Below are 21,459 nucleotides of genomic sequence, written 5' to 3' on the forward strand. Positions count from 1 at the left end.
TCCAAGGAATAACATATAGAATGTGTTTAGTTTTGCATTGTGATTTGGAATGTCCACCTAATATGTGTATATAACTACCACTTAATCAAATTATAATCTACTTCAAACATAATTTTACATGTTTGCAAATTAATTCTTTATATTTTAACAAGCAGTTTTTGTAAAAAGTGCCATCTAACATTTAGGAGTGTAATTATGACTCACATTAAAACTTAATATTGCTCTTTTCTCTGATTTATGGGTAAATTTACATTGATCATACAGGTATTAACGTAAGCCATTAACAGTTGGTGGAGTTTTTCATGATGATAATATTTTTTACAGTTGGCATACATTTGTTTTGACAGGATGTTTAAAGGGGTATGGACATGATTTGAGATAAAAACTTTCAAATCTTATTTTGCAATTTTAATGTTTTGAATGCTTCAATAAGGTATTTATAATGGTCAACAAAAATTTGAATGTCAGTTGTCGAGGAACATGGGAGATACAGAGGTCACAATTCTTTGTTATGTATAAACAAGGCTTGTGCCCCGTGTTTGTTTACATAGGTTGAATATACTAGTAAAAGTTTCGTTTAAAGCAGATCTTCAAATTACATGTTAATTCTGAACATAATAAAACAGTTTCTAGTATTTGACACATCTCACTTTGGTTTAAACATATTTTCTTTTGAGCACTCTATATGTAAACAAAAACATGGCAGAGCCTTGTTTACATAACAAAGAATTGTGAGCACTGTATCTCACTTGTAACTCAACAACTAATATTCAAATTTTGGTTAACAATTAAAAATACTTCATCTAAGCATTGTAAACAATAAAAATGGAAAAATAAAATTTGAAAAAAATTTCAACTCAAATGTTGATGCCCCTTTAAATCCTTGAAATACAATCTTTCTGAGTTCAGGACACAGTTAATGTTTTTAATGGGGAAGACAATCTTTCCGACTTCAGGACACAGTTAATGTTTTTAATGGGAAAAGTTGTTAACATACAACTCACACATACTGCTCAGCGCTATATGGTTTTCTAATATTTACTTACGTGCATACAAAAGATGCTGTTGCTGCTACGAGTATCCCATAAACAAAATTTTTGGTATTTTCATCAGCTGAGAAAAAATTAACAAAAACAAATAATTTTTTTTTAAAAAGTACACATACAGTGAATTCTGCAAAAACTTTCATTTTAAAACTTGATGATGTCATAAGACAGTTATACCCACACATAAACACCTGTAAATGCAATCTCCATTTTACCTGGTTAACTAGCAAAGAAGCCACGATACATGTACTTATTCTATAATTTACATAAATATGCATGTATGAAATTGAACATAAAGTGCTTGGGTGAACATGTGGCCTAAGTGCCTCTTATGTTTGAATTTTACACAATAAATTCATTACCAGTACATGTATGAATTAAAGAATTTATGTCAGTAGATTGACCATGTGACCTAAAAATCAATAGGGGTCATCTACTCCTTATGCTGTACCAGTGTACCAAGTTTGGTGTCAATCAAGCAAACAATTCTTAAAATATAGGAGACAATATATTAATATGTCCAGTTTGACCCTTGCCCTTTGACCATGTGACCTCAAAGTCAAGAGAGATCATCTTCTCTTGAAGATGCACCAGTGTACCAAGTTTGATGTCTGTCAAGCAAAGGGCTCTCTAGACATTGAGTGGTCAGTATCTTCATATGTCCAATTTGACCTTTGACCATGTGACCTCAAAATCAAATGGGGTCATCTTCTCCTTGGGATGTGCCAGTGTATCAAGTCTGATGTCTGTCAAGCAAAGGGTTCTCAAGATATTGAGCGGAGAATGTCTTCCTATGTCAAGAGTAGATTGACCTTTTGACCTGAAAAACAATAGGGATCCTCTTCTACTCATAACCAACCAACATATGAAATATCATTACGATGAAGTGAATGGTTCTCAAGATATTGAGCGGACAACATGTGGTGTACCAACCAACCCACATACCGACCGACAGGTGCAAAGCAATATGCCCCTCTTCTTAGAAGGGGGCATAAAAAACTGACAGATTGAACTGATGTGGTGAATGACAACCCCCCCCCCCCCCCTCCCTGTGAAAATTGTGTAAAAGAACATCGTTTAAGTTCTTTGTAAAGTCATTTGACTTGTCCTTCAGCTGTCCCCTTTCACTGAAAAGTCAAGTTTGTTCAAATCATCAAAGGAAGGGAGTTGGGTTGGGGGCGTTTTGCATGTGAATTTAGAGGGGAAAATCTTTAAGTCTTTTTCTCAAGACCAGCAGAGCCATGAGAAGTTATATCATTTTGCAACCGTTCTCAGTTAGTGCAGATTTCAAATAATTCAAGGAGGGAGGGGGGTGTAAGAGGGGCCACAGTAGGGGATCAAATTTATACATGGCATTGAATATATTAGGAAATTTTAGATAAAACTTGTCTCAAGACTGAGCTAGTGCCATGATTTATCATCATTATTATGCAAGCATCCCCAGGTACTGCAGATTCAATTTCCTACAAATCATGGCCAGGGGGTAGGATGGGGACTCTTGGGATATCAAAGTTTTACATTGGAATATATGTAACCTTTGAAAATTATTTTCACTAGTAGCAGGGCCACACTAAATCATATCAATATGCAAATGTTTTGAATTAGGTTTTTCCCCCATGGACTCTGGTATTAGGTTGAGGCTAAAATCAAGGATGAAATTTCTCTTAATACATGAACATAGAAGGAAAATCATTAAAAAAATTTCTTCTCCAGAACACTGAGGCCATGTTAGTCATATCAATTTTGAGGAATCCTCATGTTTTTAGATTCAAATTCAGTTTTGTCTGTCAAGTCAAGCAAAGCGTTCTCAAGATATTGAGTGGACAATATCTTCCTATGTCCAGTTTGACCTTTAACCATGTGACCTCAAAATCAATAGGGTTCATCTACTCCTTATGACTTACCAGTGTACCAAGTTTGATGTCTGTCAAGGAAAGGGTTCTCAAGATATTAAGCAAACATTATCTATCTATGTTCAGAGTAGATTGACCCTTGACCTTTTGACATGAAAATCATTAGGGGTCCTCTTCTACTCATAACAAACCCACATAATTATGATATATTATGATCAAGTGACGATTCTCGAGATATTGAGCAGACAACATGTGGTCTACCAACCAACCCACAGGTGAAAAGCAATATGCTCCTCTTCTTTGAAGGGGGCATAAAAATCTTCCTCCAAGGAACAAACGAGCCAAGCTAGGATAACTCAAATGAGTATTGTGGCCCATGAGCCTCTCATAGAATAACATCTTTTTTCAGCCCCCAGTTGGCCTCCTGGATGAAAATTCAAACATCTTATTGCACATCTACAGGACACCAGGACCAATCATAATTCAAAGATGATTAATAGGCTGACTGCATAAAATGTAAGAGAAATTCTGGGATCCTGGTTTTTGTTGAAAAACACCAATTGGCCTCCTGGATGAAAATGAAATTAAAAAACCTAATAACAAATCTACAGGACAGCACCAATCATATTCCTAAGATGAAAAGCTACTGCTTAATAAAAAAATCTAAGGTATTTGAGGAAGGAGAAAGTGTGACAGATAGACGGATGGACCGGGATAACAACAAACATTAAAACAAGGTTATAGTGAACCTCCAAGCCAGCAACAACAGCTCTTTATAAACAAACTTAGTTATATCCAATACAATTTTCATTATTTTCCTCTCGGTGGGGAATAAAAATCATTTTGCATTAAGCATGAATTCATGCTGCATGAATTCATTTACCGTACACCTTAACTTTCTTTAGAAATTTAAGTGCAGGTATAAAAACAAGACTGGGCTAGCTATCTGCTTTTACTACCGGTATACACACATCAATAGTTTTCTGTTTTTAGAAAATAAATGTCTTGAGATTTATATAATACCAATAGTGCATGTATTAAGAATATATATACCATTCATAGATTCACTTCTTTTCACAATTGCCAGAATCCATTGTAGTACCAGTGCAGCAATATTCCTTGTCAATGCAATACATTTTTTGAGCCCAGCATGCATTTGTTTTCTAGTATTGCCTATGAATATGTGTATATATGTACTGAATTCTGCTTTCAATTGGTTTCCAGAGCACTCCGGGATTTCCCAGTCATACGGCTCCATAATGATCCCAGCTTTTGGATATTTGCTGTTGTAATTCTGACGGCTTTTTTCGTTTTTTAGAGTGTCACAAGCAACATTCAATAATGTCATTTTGTCATTTGCTTGAGGATCACACTGAAATTAAATGAAATAAAATATAATTGTTTAATGCATTCAACCAGAGCAACAATTTATGACTTGTCAGGTAATACAGTTTATAACCTTAGTCTGACCACAACAGGAAGAGAAATCCAGGTTCTCCCTGCAAACTCAGATCATACCTAATCTTTGCTACACCATATAAACACAGTTACTATTTCATCCCTTTTTCTTGGGGTTTTCCTTTAAAAAAAACCTCTTTCTAACCACCTACACAGCTTATTTTGTTAATATTATAGCAGGACAAATCAAGAGCAACACTTGCCCAAATTCATCCATCCAATATATTCAGAAATGCAGTAGTAATAAAATTAAAGATAAACATCCAAATAAACCACTTGTTCAAACTATGGCTCTGACAGTACGTGTTCTTTCAATACTTCTCTAATATTGGAAAGTATCAATAGAATAATAGTGCTAAGATGGCTTTTTTCAACATTGTTGGGCTAATAAAGTAGCACTTCAGAAGTACCACTACTACTTTTCAAAATATACTTGGCACCAGAACACCATCGTAAACATGTAAATCAAGTTTGATTATCCTAACCTTAGTACTGTTTTTCTTTCACGATTACCCATGAAATTATGACATATCAGAGATATCATGCAGGCATCTTCTTCTCACTATATATGGGGAGCATGTGTACCAGAACTGATTATCCTAGTCTTTTTAGTACTCTTTTTATCCTTCTCACGAGGTGCTGATCAGGGATGGATAAACAGAGACACACAGAAACACTGCACCATATAGCTAGTACAATCCATCTAGAAACACTGCACCATATAGTAATTAACACAATCCATCTACAAACACTGCACCATATAGTAATTAACACAATCCATCTAGAAACACTGCACCATATAGTAATTAACACAATCCATCTAGAAACACTGCACCATATAGTAATTAACACTAGTCCATCTAGAAACACTGCACCATATAGTAATTAACACTAGTCCATCTAGAAACACTGCACCATATAGTAATTAACACAATCCATCTAGAAACACTGCATCATATAGTAATTAACACAATCCATCTAGAAACACTGCACCATATAGTAATTAACACAATCCATCTAGAAACACTGCACCATATAGTAATTAACACAATCCATCTAGAAACACTGCACCATATAGTAATTAACACAATCCATTTAGAAACACTGCACCATATAGTAATTAACACAACCCATCTAGAAACACTGCATCATATAGTAATTAACACAATCCATCTAGAAACACTGCACCATATAGTAATTAACACAATCCATCTAGAAACACTGCATCATATAGTAATTAACACAATCCATCTAGAAACACTGCACCATATAGTAATTAACACAATCCATCTAGAAACACTGCATCATATAGTAATTAACACAATCCATCTAGAAACACTGCACCATATAGTAATTAACACAATCCATCTACAAACACTGCACCATATAGTAATTAACACAATCCATCTAGAAACACTGCATCATATAGTAATTAACACAATCCATCTAGAAACACTGCACCATATAGTAATTAACACAATCCATCTAGAAACACTGCACCATATAGTAATTAACACAATCCATCTAGAAACACTGCACCATATAGTAATTAACACTAGTCCATCTAGAAACACTGCACCATATAGTAATTAACACTAGTCCATCTAGAAACACTGCACCATATAGTAATTAACACAATCCATCTATAAACACTGCACCATATAGTAATTAACACAATCCATCTAGAAACACTGCACCATATAGTAATTAACACAATCCATTTAGAAACACTGCACCATATAGTAATTAACACAACCCATCTAGAAACACTGCACCATATAGTAATTAACACAATCCATCTAGAAACACTGCATCATATAGTAATTAACACTAGTCCATCTAGAAACACTGCACCATATAGTAATTAACACAATCCATCTAGAAACACTGCATCATATAGTAATTAACACAATCCATCTAGAAACACTGCATCATATAGTAATTAACACAATCCATCTAGAAACACTGCACCATATAGTAATTAACACAATCCATCTACAAACACTGCACCATATAGTAATTAACACAATCCATCTAGAAACACTGCACCATATAGTAATTAACACAATCCATCTACAAACACTGCACCATATAGTAATTAACACAATCCATCTAGTAATTAACACAATCCATCTAGAAACACTGCACCATATAGTAATTAACACAATCCATCTAGAAACACTGCACCATATAGTAATTAACACAATCCATCTAGAAACACTGCATCATATAGTAATTAACACAATCCATCTAGAAACACTGCACCATATAGTAATTAACACAATCCATCTAGAAACACTGCATCATATAGTAATTAACACAATCCATCTAGGAACACTGCATCATATAGTAATTAACACATTCCATCTAGAAACACTGCATCATATAGTAATTAACACAATCCATCTAGAAACACTGCACCATATAGTAATTAACACAATCCATCTAGAAACACTGCATCATATAGTAATTAATAACACAATCCATCTAGGATGGTTGAATAATCCAAGAGAACGTGCTGTTTTGACTTTGATCTATGACCTTGAGATGATATGCTAGTCTTGTACAAGTACTGTTTTATAATGTCAGACCCACAAGGTGCTGACAGATGAAAAACTACGCACTTACACCATACCATATTATTATACCTCAGTATTAGAATTCTATGCAACACGTAATCTAATTGGTCTAGACAGTCACGTGCCAGGGATGATAAAACTTCATATCTCCCTCTCAAACATCATGTCTCCCCATCATATTTCACCCCTTCTGCAGCTTCGTGCATTTTCCATAAATTTCATGTCAAGGTAGATGTAGTTTATTGTGACGTCACCATCAAGTTTGAATAATTGTACTTTCATAGTTCATAAAACACAAAATTTGCATGTCTCTGATATACAGTTAAATCGCCTGATATTTGTTGATGCAAAAACAAGCAAGTAAATCAGCATCCAAGGAGAATGGAAATACAACAAGATGCTCATGGGCCACATCGCTCACCTGTGTCACCTTGGCCCATATCTAAAGATTTTCCCTATATTCGCATGTAAAAAACTTTGATCCCTATTGTGGCCCCAACCTACACCCAAGGGTCATGATTTTTGCCAATTTGAATCTGAACTATGTCAGGAAGCTTTCATGTAAATGTAAACTTCTCCAGCTCAATGGTTCTTGAGAATTTAGAAGATTTTTTAAGATTTTCTCTATATATTTGTATGTAAAACTTTGATCCTCTATTGTGGCCCCAACCTACCCATGGAGGTCATGGTTTTAACAAACTTGAATGTGCACTATGTTAGGAAGCTTTCATATAAATTTCAGCTCTTTTGACTCAGTGGTTCTTGAGAAGATTTTTAAATGACCCCACCCTATCTTTGTGATTATCTCCCCTTTGAAGGGGGCATGACCCTTCATTTGAACAAACTGGAAAGCCCTTCACCCATGGATGCTTTTTGCTAAGTTTAGTTGAAATTGGCCCAGTGCATGGTTATGGGGAAGAAGTTGATAATGTAAAATGTTTACAGACGGACAGACAGACGACGGACAACAGGTGATCAAGATAGCTCACTTGAGCTAAAAACTGGTTATCATATCACTGTATTTCGTTATTTGTAAAATGTACCTTCTAACATGTTGACGGCACGTTGTTACCATTAGGGCGATTACAGCTACATACAATGTATCATCTACATGTGGATGAGTGGACTGCATAATGCATTTTCATAGTCTTGCTTTTTTTCAGTATAATAAGCAATTTATTGCATGAATGTTTGGGAGATATAAAGATTTATTCACCCAAGAAAAATTATATTCCCCTTAGGTGTTGCCCTCAGGGGACATGATTTTTCTTGGGTGAATAAATCTTTTTATTATATACTTTCAATTTCATTTCTTCTTTTTTCTTTAAAAGTTTGCGGGCATATATCACACGATATATGCCCGGAAACATTCCGGCCTGCAAACATTACGTCACAATCAATACACAAGCCGTTACTATGCCATTAATTTTCAATTTTTTCGTGTTTTTCATATTTTACTCAGTTAAAACAATAAAGAAAATGTTAAAAATAAAATTATTGTTAGTTTCTAAATAAAATCGAAAGTATAAAATAAAAAGGTTATAGACTTTGTATGGGAAAATTTTGAATGATTTACAATGAATTACTAAAGAACGGTTGAGTTTTCAATTGCCTGCTGGATTGATCAATAGACTTTACAATTTGGTCAGCCAAGAATCACATTTGGTCTGAATTTAGGTCACAAAGTTACTCAAGCATAGATTGCTTTTACAGGTAAATCTGAGTTAATTTCAGTGTCTTTTGCAGCTATTTCTCTAGTTTTATTTTTAAAGTGAATACCAATAAAATCAAATTTTATACTTCTCTCTCAAATATACATTTGATTACTTTAACATGTTTAAAGCTGACATGAAGTAATAAATATAGCATAATTCTATATGTCCGCCATATTTCTATGCTAATCCGCCATATTAGTTGAAATTTCTATTGTTATATGTATCGGGGTTCGCATGGTATATAAGGGGACGAGCTTTGCTACGCTTCACTTCACATCAGTGTCTTCGATTTACCTGTGCGGGTAGCTTCGACAGGTAACACGTACATCTCCGATACTAATTTAGAGGACATCAAGAAATGAAATCACGTTTTGGAACACCACGCAGTGCTCAAAATTATAATAAACATATCATACAGTAGTAAATCATTCTAAATATATATATTTGGATAAATATATATAGAATGCCTTTACTTTACGTGGACGTGCGTACATTTGCAGTAAATATGTCAAAACTATACAAAAATGCGGAGAAATATTTCATCTTTTATCTATTGATAAAATGGAATAAGCAAAGAGTATACAATCTATACCATTCACAATTACTTCAAGTAAAAGACTACTGTACTTATAAAAATGGCATGTATGCTCGCCATGAAAACGCATCGAATGCGGACGACTATTTACCTGGGCCTACTCGTAATATCTGTAAAGGACCGCAGATGTACGTGTACACTTGTCGAAAATACTCTAAGTAGTAGTAAAACTCCCTTTATTTGCATAATCCATGAAACAAAATGATAAACTCCATTTGCATTCCAACAGTAAACAACATTGTCCATTGTACAGACTGCGACACACTTAGCCCGTGTCGATCAGCTATCTTCAATCAGGGGAAGTATCAGAGTATAATATTTACCCTGTATTGTGCATGAATCTTTATACCATATGATTTACTGGTCAGAGTATTGCAGATTTATAAATCAGGAAATCATTTAGGTACATAAATTTGCATATACAACACTGTACGAGTGTATGGGATGAGAGAGAGAGAGAGAGAGAGAGAGAGAGAGAGAGAGAGAGAGAGAGAGAGAGATAACGACGAGAGAGAGAGAGAGAGAGAGAGAGAGAACCGATGATCTTGTAATAATCGTGCTCTTATTAAGACAAATGATATCGTTAATTCAATAAAAAGAGAACAGCACTAGTAACTCAATATTGCTCTCATTAATTGATAATACAGATTTATTTGATTCATTTAATTAAAGCACGCATTAATTAAAAATTAAACATATTTTTAAATAATGTTATTTTCAATTACTTCATTTTATGCTAATTTGGCGCTCAATAGATCTTATATATCTATGCCATTTTGAGTTATTACATTCTGCGTCGAACTCGACGCAAATTGTACTAATGCAAAATGTAATAATCGAGTTTACCATATTATGCGTCGTTATCAAACATCAAGGGGAGAGGACAAGAGTGTCTGTCACCCACCTTTAATAACAATATCCATTTTTTGTTCGTTTGTAATGCAAATAAAAGATACATTGAGTGACAACCCCTCCCCCACTTACCCCAGCTTGAAAGTTCTGATATAATAGTAGAAGACACACACCACCACCAATTAAGAAAATGAAGATATGAGGCACTCATAGTAGAGGACTCTAACCACCCCATCCGACCCCCCAACGACTGAAGAAAATGAAGTGTAGGGGGAAATTATTGAGGTAGTCAAAGTAAAAGACTCTTTAACCCTTCACCCCACATTAGGACTTTGAACATCGGACAAAACATCTTGGTTTGTTTGGGTGAATTGTTTTATTTTATTGCTGTTTGCGTTCATCTTTTTTAATTATTATTTTGAATGGCAAGAAATTTTGAAGAATCCAATTTTCCATTTTTTCCCCTGTTGTACCCCCCCCCCCCCCCCCCCCCCCCCCCCCCCCCCAATGAAAAATGACGATACATGTCTGGTTATTATGTTCCCCAAACAAAGTTTGGGAACATATTGTTTTTACTCTGTTTCTTCTTATTATTATTATTATTATTATTATTATTATTCTTTTTCTCCGGTACTTTTTTGTCCGGTAGTGTTCTCAGAAACTACAAAAGGGATCGATATGAAACTTTCCAGGATGATAGTATAGGGTTTGTAGATGTGCATAGTGATAGTCATTTTGTTTGCACGTGCATGCACGCGCGCGCACGTGCATTGCAATTTTGGTACAAAAAATGGAAAATCAGAATATTGAAGGAAGCGATATAAAACCTAAATAGGATGATAGTATATCATTTGTACATATGAAAAATAATAGTTATTTTGCCAGCACGCGCACTCATGCGCGTGCACGCGCATTACAAAATTTGTACGCTAACTTTGGAATCAGTCTAACTTTTTTGTTGTTCATTGAAATGGCTTGAAATTCATATCATAGGTAGATATTGAGACCCTTAACTGATTTACATGGTCAAAATTACTAATTTGCACGCGCATGCACGTGCGCTTCATTTTGATTGGATAATGCTAAAACGTTTGTAACTATCTTATTTATGAAGCGAATGAGATGATATTCACAGCATATGTAGACAATATGTGTATCTATATGTTGGTGTAACAAAAAATGCCAACGCACACGCGCATGCGCGTGCAACGTTTTTTAAATGTTCAATTTTTAAAGGCCGATAACGTTTTTGTTTTTCATCAAATTCTATTCATATTAGGGGTTTAGATGTATCTTGGTACTCCTTACAAATTGCTGTGGTTAGAATTACTGCTCAGCACGTGCATGCACGTGTGCTGATTTCTGATTGGACGATTTTAAAATCGCTATAACTTCCTTATATTTGGTGGAAACGTTATGAAATTCATACTGTGGGTATATGATACAAATGCCTGTTGAACGACATCAACAAAAATTCGGAATCATACACGCATGCGCGTGTATGCACGTGCAACGCTTTCTTTCATTTCTTGGTACTGAAATGACCATATTGAACGTACTACATGTAATTAAAGGCTAAAATAAAATGATTTTTTCCTATAGATTCACAAGGACATCACTTTTTAATTAGGGGAGGTTTGGGGAACATCTGTAACGGTCCCCGTTACAATTAGAACTAGTTACATGTACATTTTGTTTTGCAACACATGTATGTATACTAATTGTATGGTGCATGTAGAATTTCACCCTTTACCAAGTTTTCCTTCATTTACACAGTGTAAGGAATGGTAAACCAAAATCACAAAACAAAATGCATAAAGACCAAGATATTTTCAAGCGTAGGAACTTCATTCATGAATACATAAATACATGTATTCAGAAAAATCGCATGCATGCATTACAGGACTATAGCATTTGTTTGTTTTAACGTTTCTGTAACATGCCATAATGATTACTTTGAGGCTTGAGTGTAATTTATTCATAAATATTTTCATTTCGTAGATCTGGCGCAATGGCCATACCGCTGTACATAGAAATTTCAAATTCAAATGTATTCGATAAGATGTTAGTATGCATAAATCAGTAAAATTCGTGTTGAGCTTTTATTTGATATGATACAATGTCAATATACTGTAATGCATTAGTAGGATATGCAGAAGGCAAGAGTATAAACATTTTCTTTTTTCATTATCAGTATCAATATCTATATGATCACGAAAAAACGTTATATAATTTATATCCGGATTCATTTATACCGATTTAGATATCAATAAAAACAAAGCTGCATAGTTTGGGAGAGGGGTTTCTAATGAGTCTGATGAAATTAAAAGAAGGAACCCAACATTTGCATTCAAACTAGATATACTTCAACATGAATTCATTTCTGCTCTGACTGAAAGCATGATTCTAAATTTGGGAACGAATCTTGCATACAAAATAAGTAATAGGGGAACACATAAATTCGAGCTCCTTTGGAATTTAATGATATGTAGATATGCACCTTTCTTTCAACACGAATTGATATGTTGTTTCAGGCACGAAAACAGGGGGTTGGGGTGGGCAGGAAGGCTGGTCTGCTTTCCCCACTTTTTTTGACAATTTACTTTTTTCCCGTTATTCTAACATACAAAGTCAGTATTTTCTACATGCACAGTTCAAACTAATTTTTTTTTTAAAATTTGTAATGAATTCAATTATAAGCATCAACTCCTGTAAGTTTCCAATATATTGTCAATCACAAATTTTTAAATAGGTGGACATTTTTAATGCTTGAAAGCTTACATTTATATAAGTGATCAATTTTATTTCCTTCTGTGAAATGATATATTATAAATCAAAGTAGGTCTCTCTCTCTCTCTCTCTCTCTCTCTCTCTCTCTCTCTCAATGAATATGGACACACAGAGACCGTAAATAATTATGTGGTTCCAAAAGAGACAACAAAACTATATTTTCGTTTATAAATTTCCTTTCATATGTGTCTTTGTGTAATGAACTGTTTATTATGGATTGCAAATGTAATACACGCATTTGCACACAGATGTATATTTTCGATCATTATTCCCTTATTTGTATATCCAAGTTTGTATATGATCATCGAGAAATTTTGAATTGTGCACGCAATATATCCAACCAGATATTAGATTCCCCATTTCTATAAACTGCAAAACCTCGACCAGACAAGCATTCAATACAGGAAAAATTTTCGACTCTGACATCTCCCCTGATTGAAGACACACTGTTTGGCACGGGTGAAGTGTGTCGCAGTCTGTATAATGGAATGAGAACGTGTTGTAAAGTTCTAACGAGATACAAATGGAGTTTATCATTTTGTTTCGTGGATTTATCAGAATAAAGAGAATCTAATATTTTCGGTAAGTGCACATCTCCGATACCTGTTGAATAGACGCCCGTATTTGATACTTTTTTTGGCGATTATACCTTGTGCATTGCATATTATGCATATGGCATGCACCTTTATTTTGCAAGAATTGATATAAATAATATATTTTATGCTCTTTGCCTATTCCATTCTATCAGTATGTAATTGACAAATGATTTATCCGCATTTATTTTATTAGAAAACGCAAATACTTGCATGCACTTACAAGTATGCAAGAAAAGCTTCTTTTTTTTTTTTTTTTTTTTTTGCATTTTTGTCTAACTTATCTAAACTTCTAGAATGTTGCATTAGTATACAATCAATATTTTGTAATTTTGAGCAAAGCATAATGTTTTAAAATGTTATTTTATATGTTTCTCATTCCCTATATATTACTATCGGAGATGTGCACTGGTCGAGTCCACCTAGAAAAATCACTCAGGTGTGACAATCACATTTGGGGTATATACGGGTAGAGTAAATTAGGCTACCTGAAAGAAATATGGCGGATAAGATGAGAAAGGTGTACGTATTTATTAATTCATGTCAGCTTTAAGTCAAAAAACAAAAGGTGCACTCTCTCTCTCTCTCTCTCATATTTGAAACATTATTTCTAGTGTTTCTAAATCAATAAATCTGGAATAAAATCAAATTTGATTATATTTCTCTTTCAAAAATACTTTAAATTTGATTACTTTAAGTAAAGAAAAAAGGGTGCATTCTCTTTCTCTCTCTCTCATATACAATTTTTTGATTATTGATTAAATTAAACTTTACTAAACTCTCATCAATTTCACTTTAGAAATTTTCATAGACATCTCACAAAGTGTCCACATGTACCTAATTCATATCTGTTTATCAATCTATATTTGAGATCAATCCATTCATATATCACACAAAGAAAACTTCCAGAATACTCTTCTGTTAATTGTTACATGTTTCTGACCAATAGAATTCCTGTTATTCTAGCTAAACCATTCGTTAGTGCATATCTACCTAGCAGAGTCTTTCTTAGGGAATTAATTTTACAACACCTATTCAGCGCTTATAACCATGAAAAAAATGAGATTGGGGGATATTTTAGAAATGGAAAGGAAATTTCTGAAGAAACAAACAAAGAAATTATTGACCTATACAATGAGAGAAATTCTTTTCCTGAAATAATCAGTAAAACTGGACGACCGGGGTTGTCACTCACACTGAGAGAAAAAAAAGTAGTCAATTCTTTGTCATACCTGAGTAACTTTATGACCTAAATTCAGACCAAATGTGATACTTTGCTGACCAAATTGTAAAGTCTATTGATCAATCCAGCAGGCAATTGAAAACACAACCTAATTCGCTGTAATGTAAATTTGGACATATATGACATGTAAAATGTCACAAAGTATATATAGTACTTTGAATTGTATAAATTGAGTATTTATAGAAACTTTCATTCCTTAGTATTTGGTGAACTTTCGTTCTGTGAAACTAGAAACCTCAACAAAAGATCAAATCCTTACTCGTTCGCCGGTCTCTATTGCATGGTGGGAAAAGTACTGACAATATTAAGACATGTTGCACAACGTAGTCTATATATATACCCTGTTTTTGTCTGGATGAAGTCTGATGGACAGGTTTCTGAACGCTCTCCTTATCACACCGTTAGTTGCTGACCTTTTCACCTGTAGAATGGCGTAGTAGTCCCAATCGGCTGCATGGAAACAGACGCAGGAGCAGAAATGTATAAGACATACTACCTGATGAAGTCCTACTTTCATTTTGAAATAGTATGATTGGTATGACGTCACCCTTTGTCGCTCGCATATGGAGCCCCAAATTAACATATTATTTGAAGATATAATCAATTCAATTAGTATTGCTCTCTTTAATTGAATTAATGCGCGCATTAAATCAATTGAATTAATGAGAGCAATAATAGATTTGATGCGCGCATTAATTCAATTATTGCTCTCTTCAATTAATTTCGTAGAAATATTGCTCGCAATAATTGATTTAGAGCTCGGTATAAATAATTTGATGATCTCTTTAATTCAATTGAAGATATCTTTAATTATTTACAATGCTTTTGTATAAGGAATTAATGCGCGCATCAATTCTTTTAAAGAGAGCAACAATTCAATTAAAGAGATCATTAATTCAATTGTGGATATGTTGAATTGAAGATATCTTTAATTATTTAGTTGCTCTCTCTAAAAGAATTATTGCTCTCTTCAAATGAATTAAAGATATCATTAATTCAATTGAAGAGAGCAATAATTGAATTAATGCGCGCATTAAATCCATTATTGCTCTCATCAAATGAATTAATGCGCGCATCAATTAATTATTGCTCTCATCAATTGATTTAATGCACGCATTATATCAATTATTGCTCTCTTCAATAGCGCGCATCAATAGCGCGCATCAATTCAATTGTTGATATCATTAATTCATTTGAAGAATTAATGCTATCATCAATTTTTTTAATGCGCGCAATAATTCAGAATTGACGATATCATTAATTATTTGAAGAGATCTTTAATTAAATTGTTGCGCGCATCAAATGAATTGATGATATCTTCAAATAATTGAAGATATCTTCAATGATTTGAGTTTTTGTTAATTTGGCGCTCCATACTCGCATCTTAACTAGCCAACACCGCGAAAGATAATCCAATAAGTTACCTGTAAACGTCCAATAAGTTATCAAATCTGTCCATTATTAAAAAATAATGGACTTTTCCCTCCGACGGTTACTAGTCCGAAATTATTCTCTTTAGAGCGTACATTTCCCGTTATTTTAAATTACATTCAAACACTCTTTTCAATCCAAAGTAAAATGTATTGGGTTATACGCCTTATTTTCTTAGTATCGATGTAAGTTTGAACAAGTGACAGTAGCGAGCGTTGACAGTGGCAACCCGCAGTAAGCCCAAACCTTGATCAGGTAATGGAATGATTTAAGAAATGAAACTTATAATTCTTTGTTTGATGCATGTATCAAACGAAACATTGGACGGAAAACTTCATCAATGCGCGTAGCGCATTGATGAAAAAGTTTTCCGTCCAATGTTTCGTTTGATACATGCATCAAACAAAGAATTATAAGTTTTATTTCTTATCATTTAATTATGTTTTTAAGATAGAAAAACAATAGTTTCTCCCATCAAAAAGCTTGAATTAACGTTTCTGAAATGGCGCGTAAGAATACATATAGGCAAGAATGAAAACAAAAACAAAACGGCATGGCTGTACGTTCAGGTCAGGAACAGTTACTGTGCAGATTTAAATGGATTATACGCCAAATTAAAGGTGCAATGGTTAAAAGCTGAATTAAATATAAAGGAAGATAACAAGTGGTGACTGGATTTATGCTGCATCGTGTTGGAGGAGACGTTGAACACTGGTTGGAACTGTGGAATGCAATTCGGCTCCATTTCAATATCGAGGAAAACGTTTAAAACGCACTCGTTGACTGAGCCCCATATAACGCAGTTCAATTTCATTGATATTTACCAGATCAGAAGTCGCCACTTGCTCCGTCATGTTATCGATCTCGTAAAGCAGACGATTCATACCGGGAACTCGTGTAATCTGTCTACTTCTACCATTAAGTGGTCTACGTCATCAAATTGACTATTCTGCCACGTCATTGCCTATGTATGTTGTTTCTTTAAGTTAATTTGTATTTTATTCATATCTTTAGTTGTGTTTATTTTTGATAGCAATGGAAAATAAAAATCAAACAAATACATTTTGTTATATATAATGCTTGTGTGGAAAATCCCGTTCTATAAGTAGCGCTAAAATTAGAACGGGGAAGACGCATTCCAGAGAAAAGTAGTCCCGCGTGCTTAGTGCAGATGAACTCCGAACGAAGTTTTGACAGAGAAATCAAACGAATTTTTCAACCAATCAGCATCGTTTCTAAGTCATCACTTTAAAAGTTATTAAATGATTTACGTGTCGCTCGGAAATTTTTCACTCATATGGAGACGTCACCAAGATCGGCGAAGGACTTCAAATTTAGGTCTATGCTCATCGCTTACGGTCAGCAGTGACCACCTACGGGACATCCGTTTTTGTGGTCATCTCCGAGGACCCGTGACATTCACACCTGATGTCGAGCGTTTGGCGATGGAACTGTTTTAACAACTTAGGTTTGTCGCGGCCGGAATTCGAACCCCCGGCCTTCCGCATTCGGGGCGAACGCTCTAACCTCTCGCCCACCGCGGCGGTAATCACAGTCAAACGTAGTATGCAAAGAACGTCCTAACAATTTTGAAAAATTCTAGATTAAGAAAACATTTTGTTTATTTCTTTCAGTACATGTAATTGTATCATTGCTACTACTTGTATTCAAACTTAGTCTAAAAATTAGATGTTATATCCGCTCACATACTCGCTACACATTTTAATTAAAATTAGATGTTAGATCCGCTCACGTTTGTGTAGCGAGTATATATGAGCGGATCTAGCATCTAATTGTTTCAAAATAATCTTAGATTTCGGGAATAGGAGAAGGTCCAACAACGTTTCCGTGTGATAAATCATTTTAACGATTTGGCTATCTCGTTATATATAACGAGATAACTAACTTGTTATAACGAGATACTAATTCGTTATAACGAGATAATCAACTCGTTATATAACGAGTTTGGGGTTTTTTATGAGATAATTTTCTCGAAATTACGATAAAAGATTTCATTATTACCAGAAAATATTTCATAATTACGAGAAAATATATGTATATAAAGCCGAGTTGCACAATTTATGGATAGTCTTGGAAGTGTTTGCTTTGGTAATCAGGAAGATGTGCGATGCAAATAATTTTATCGAAATGTTATTTGCCATCTTGGGATAATCTTTTAATCGCTCAAAAGTTACTATTTCCCTCTAGATATTGCTTGGTCAACAAATCGAAATGATCTTATTCAACGTGTGTGTGACGGTACGTATTGTCGTTCCCTGTCGCTTCTTTTCGTGACGGATAGTTTAGGGTTCCCGCTGGAACGCTATAAGCACCTATAATTTTCGTTCTGGGCTATAATTTACGTTCCGGCCCACGTAAGTTTAGTTTGCCAACTGCAAAAACAATGTAATTCGTATCGCTGAGTGATTATTTTGGAAAGATTTAGAATAGTACGCAAACACGCAGCATCGTTTTTCAAAGTGTATAGGGACAGTCGGAGGAGAAACTGTCTTCTACAATTGTTGACAAGCAGAAAAGGAACCTAACATGTCTCTTTTGAGGGTCAGCTCCGTGGTTCTACGTATTTAACAGTACAATCGAAAAACAATAATTTAATGTATATATATCACATACATATTACTAAGCATTGGGAGGGATTGCATCCCTTTCATTTTGAGAGAGAGATAGAGAAAGAGAGAGGAATTGAATAACTGGTGACAGCCATATAAATGATTTAAATTGAGTGGCGGCCGCCATATAAATTATCTGGCGGCCGCCATATAAATTAACTGGCGGCCGCCATATAAACTAACTGGCGGCCGCCACTTAATTTATATGGCGGCCGCCAGATAATAAGTGGCGGCCGCCAGTTAAATTAAGTGGCGGCCACCACATAAATTAAGTGGCGGCCGCCAATTAAATAAATATTAATTCTATACCCTGGCACCTATCGGCTTCCGTAGATATATGCTAAATTGATATTCATCAATACATAAAATGAAACAAGTCAAACATACGAAAGCCTATTAGTATCATATAAAAAGATTAATTCACCTTCCACTATCTCGTAATTACGAGATCTGTTCTCGTAATTACGAGATAGTCATCTCGAAATTACGAGAAAAAATCTCGTAATTACGAGATAATTATCCCGAAATTACGGGAAAAGATATCGTTACTACGAGCACAGGCACCTGAATTTCTGGTGCCTGTGCTACGAGTTACGAGATAATTATCTCGAAATTACGAGAAAAGATCTCGTAATTACGAGAACAAACCTCTTAATTACGATATGGTTATCTCAAAATTACGAGAAAATTTATAAATATTGGTCACATGATATGAAGACCGTGATCGCCCTTTTAGGTCACCTGAGTAAACTCAGGTGACCTATTACAATTGGTTTTCGTCCGTCGTCGTCCGTCGTCAGTCGTGCGTTAACAATTGAACATTTTTAACTTCTTCTTAATAACTACCAGTCCAATTCTTTTTCAAATTTGGTATGAAGCATCATTGGAACAGGGGGAACATAAATTGTAAATTTCAGGACTCCAGCATCCCTGGGGCCCTAGGGGTGGGACAAAAACTGCCCAAAATTGCCAATTTTCAAAAATCTTCTTCTCAAGAACCACACACATGTAAGAAAAACCAAATGCATAGTGATGTAGAACAGGAAGGCCTCTACCAAAACTGTAAATTTCATGATCCCCGGGGTGGGGGTTATGACCTCAGGGCGGGGCCAAACTTGTTATATAGTGTTTATATGTAAAACACTTAAATTGCATCTTCTTTAATGCTATTGATACTAAATTGAAAGTAAATGCATGTAGATATTTAGAAAGAACCGATAGTCCTTTACCAAAATTGTAAATTTGATTATTCCAGGGGTAGGGGTTTTGGTATCGGGGTGGGGCCAAAATGGTCAGTTATCAAGTGTGTAAACAATAAACATTTTTAATTTCTTCTTGATAACTATCATTCCAATTCTTTTCAAATGGTGTGAAACATTTGGAACAAAGGGAACATAAATTGTAAATTTCAGGATTCCTGCACCCCTGGGGCTTTAGGGGCAGGGCAAAAATGAATGCATAGTAATGTAGACCAGGAAAGCCTCTACCAAAATTGTAAATTTCATGATCCCCGGGGTAGGGGTTCTGACCCCAGGGTGGGGCCAAACTTGTTATATAGTGTTTATGTGTAAAACACTTAAATAACATTTTCTTCAGTGCTTTTGATACTAAATTGAAACTAAATGGATAGAGCAGGTAGTCTTACCAAAATTGTAAATTTGATTTTCCCCAGAGTAAGGATTTTGACCCCAGGGTAGGGCCAAACTTAGTATATAGTATGTATGTGTAAGTTTGCTGATACTGTATAAAATCTAAATGCATACTTAAGAATAGCAGAAAAGGATGTACAAAAAATGGTGAATTTCACAACCCAGGGTTATGACTTTAGGATGAGTTCAAATTAGTCATATCTTTTGATGTTTTAATGTTAAAACACCTATCATCTAAAGCCTTTCATCAGTGTATGCACTTTTGAGGGCAGTGAAGTTTTAAGAACACATATGTTGTTTTATACTGTTGCGGAACATTAAAATTTAGCTTAGATATTCAGAACAGGAATTTTTTTCTCTAGATTTCATAGCCCATGGAAGTAGTGATACCTTTTCACTAGTATTCAGGTGACCGATTAAGGCCTGTGGGCCTTTTGTTGTTAATCTCATTAAAAATGATTACGTTTGAAATGTTTCATTTTATGTGTTGATAATTTTCAATATTTAACATATATTTAAGGAAGTTAGGTCCTGAGCTTTTGAGTACAACTGCACAGGATGCTACAACCAAGTATTTACTGCTTCAGTAGGTGCAGACATGTTACTTATCTATTACTGAACTCTCTCCAGTCGAATTGTTTTTGTATCAATTCAAATCTTGAAAGGGTTTGGCAGGGACTATGTTTTGAGGCGGAAGGATTGATTAATCAAAAAATTCTAAATTTGTAGTTTCTATCTTCTATTTTTATACTCCTATATACATGTACTTCAAGTTTATAATTTATGATACAAGTAGTTGAGACTTGGAACTAGTTCAAATGTTGTAATTCATCAATTTGGTTGATATTTTTTTTTAAACAGAACACCGATTCTTAAAAAAGTTCAAATTAATTTACTAGAAATTTTGTTTAAAGATTCAGTATTTTCGCCAATAATTTAAAAGTTTGGTCTCTAGCCCCCCCCCCCCCCCCTTTAGTTCCAATTTAAATTTTAAGACAAGATGTGCTGGATTCCGGATTTTTTTT

At 34.6% G+C, this 21,459-nt stretch overlaps 1 protein-coding gene across 3 annotated transcripts in view; it reads right to left on the reverse strand.

Annotated features, from left to right (window-relative positions):
* LOC125670736 (uncharacterized) overlaps positions 1-15,257 on the reverse strand; it is a 35,475-nt gene extending 20,218 nt beyond the window's left edge. For 2 of the 3 annotated variants that reach the window (XM_056162030.1, XM_056162029.1), the window contains exons 1-3: positions 15,065-15,238; positions 3,953-4,271; positions 1,047-1,113 (exon numbers count right to left, since the gene is read on the reverse strand). The gene's annotated coding sequence lies outside the window, so the exon portion shown is untranslated. Of the gene's footprint in view, positions 1-1,046; positions 1,114-3,952; positions 4,272-15,064 lie in introns of all 3 variants that reach the window. The other variant, XR_008802247.1, reaches the window with a different exon arrangement.
* Between the last annotated feature and the right edge of the window lie 6,202 nt (positions 15,258-21,459).

The sequence above is a fragment of the Ostrea edulis genome, chromosome 4 (assembly GCF_947568905.1).
Source record: "Ostrea edulis chromosome 4, xbOstEdul1.1, whole genome shotgun sequence".
Classification (NCBI taxonomy): Eukaryota; Metazoa; Mollusca; class Bivalvia; order Ostreida; family Ostreidae; genus Ostrea; species Ostrea edulis.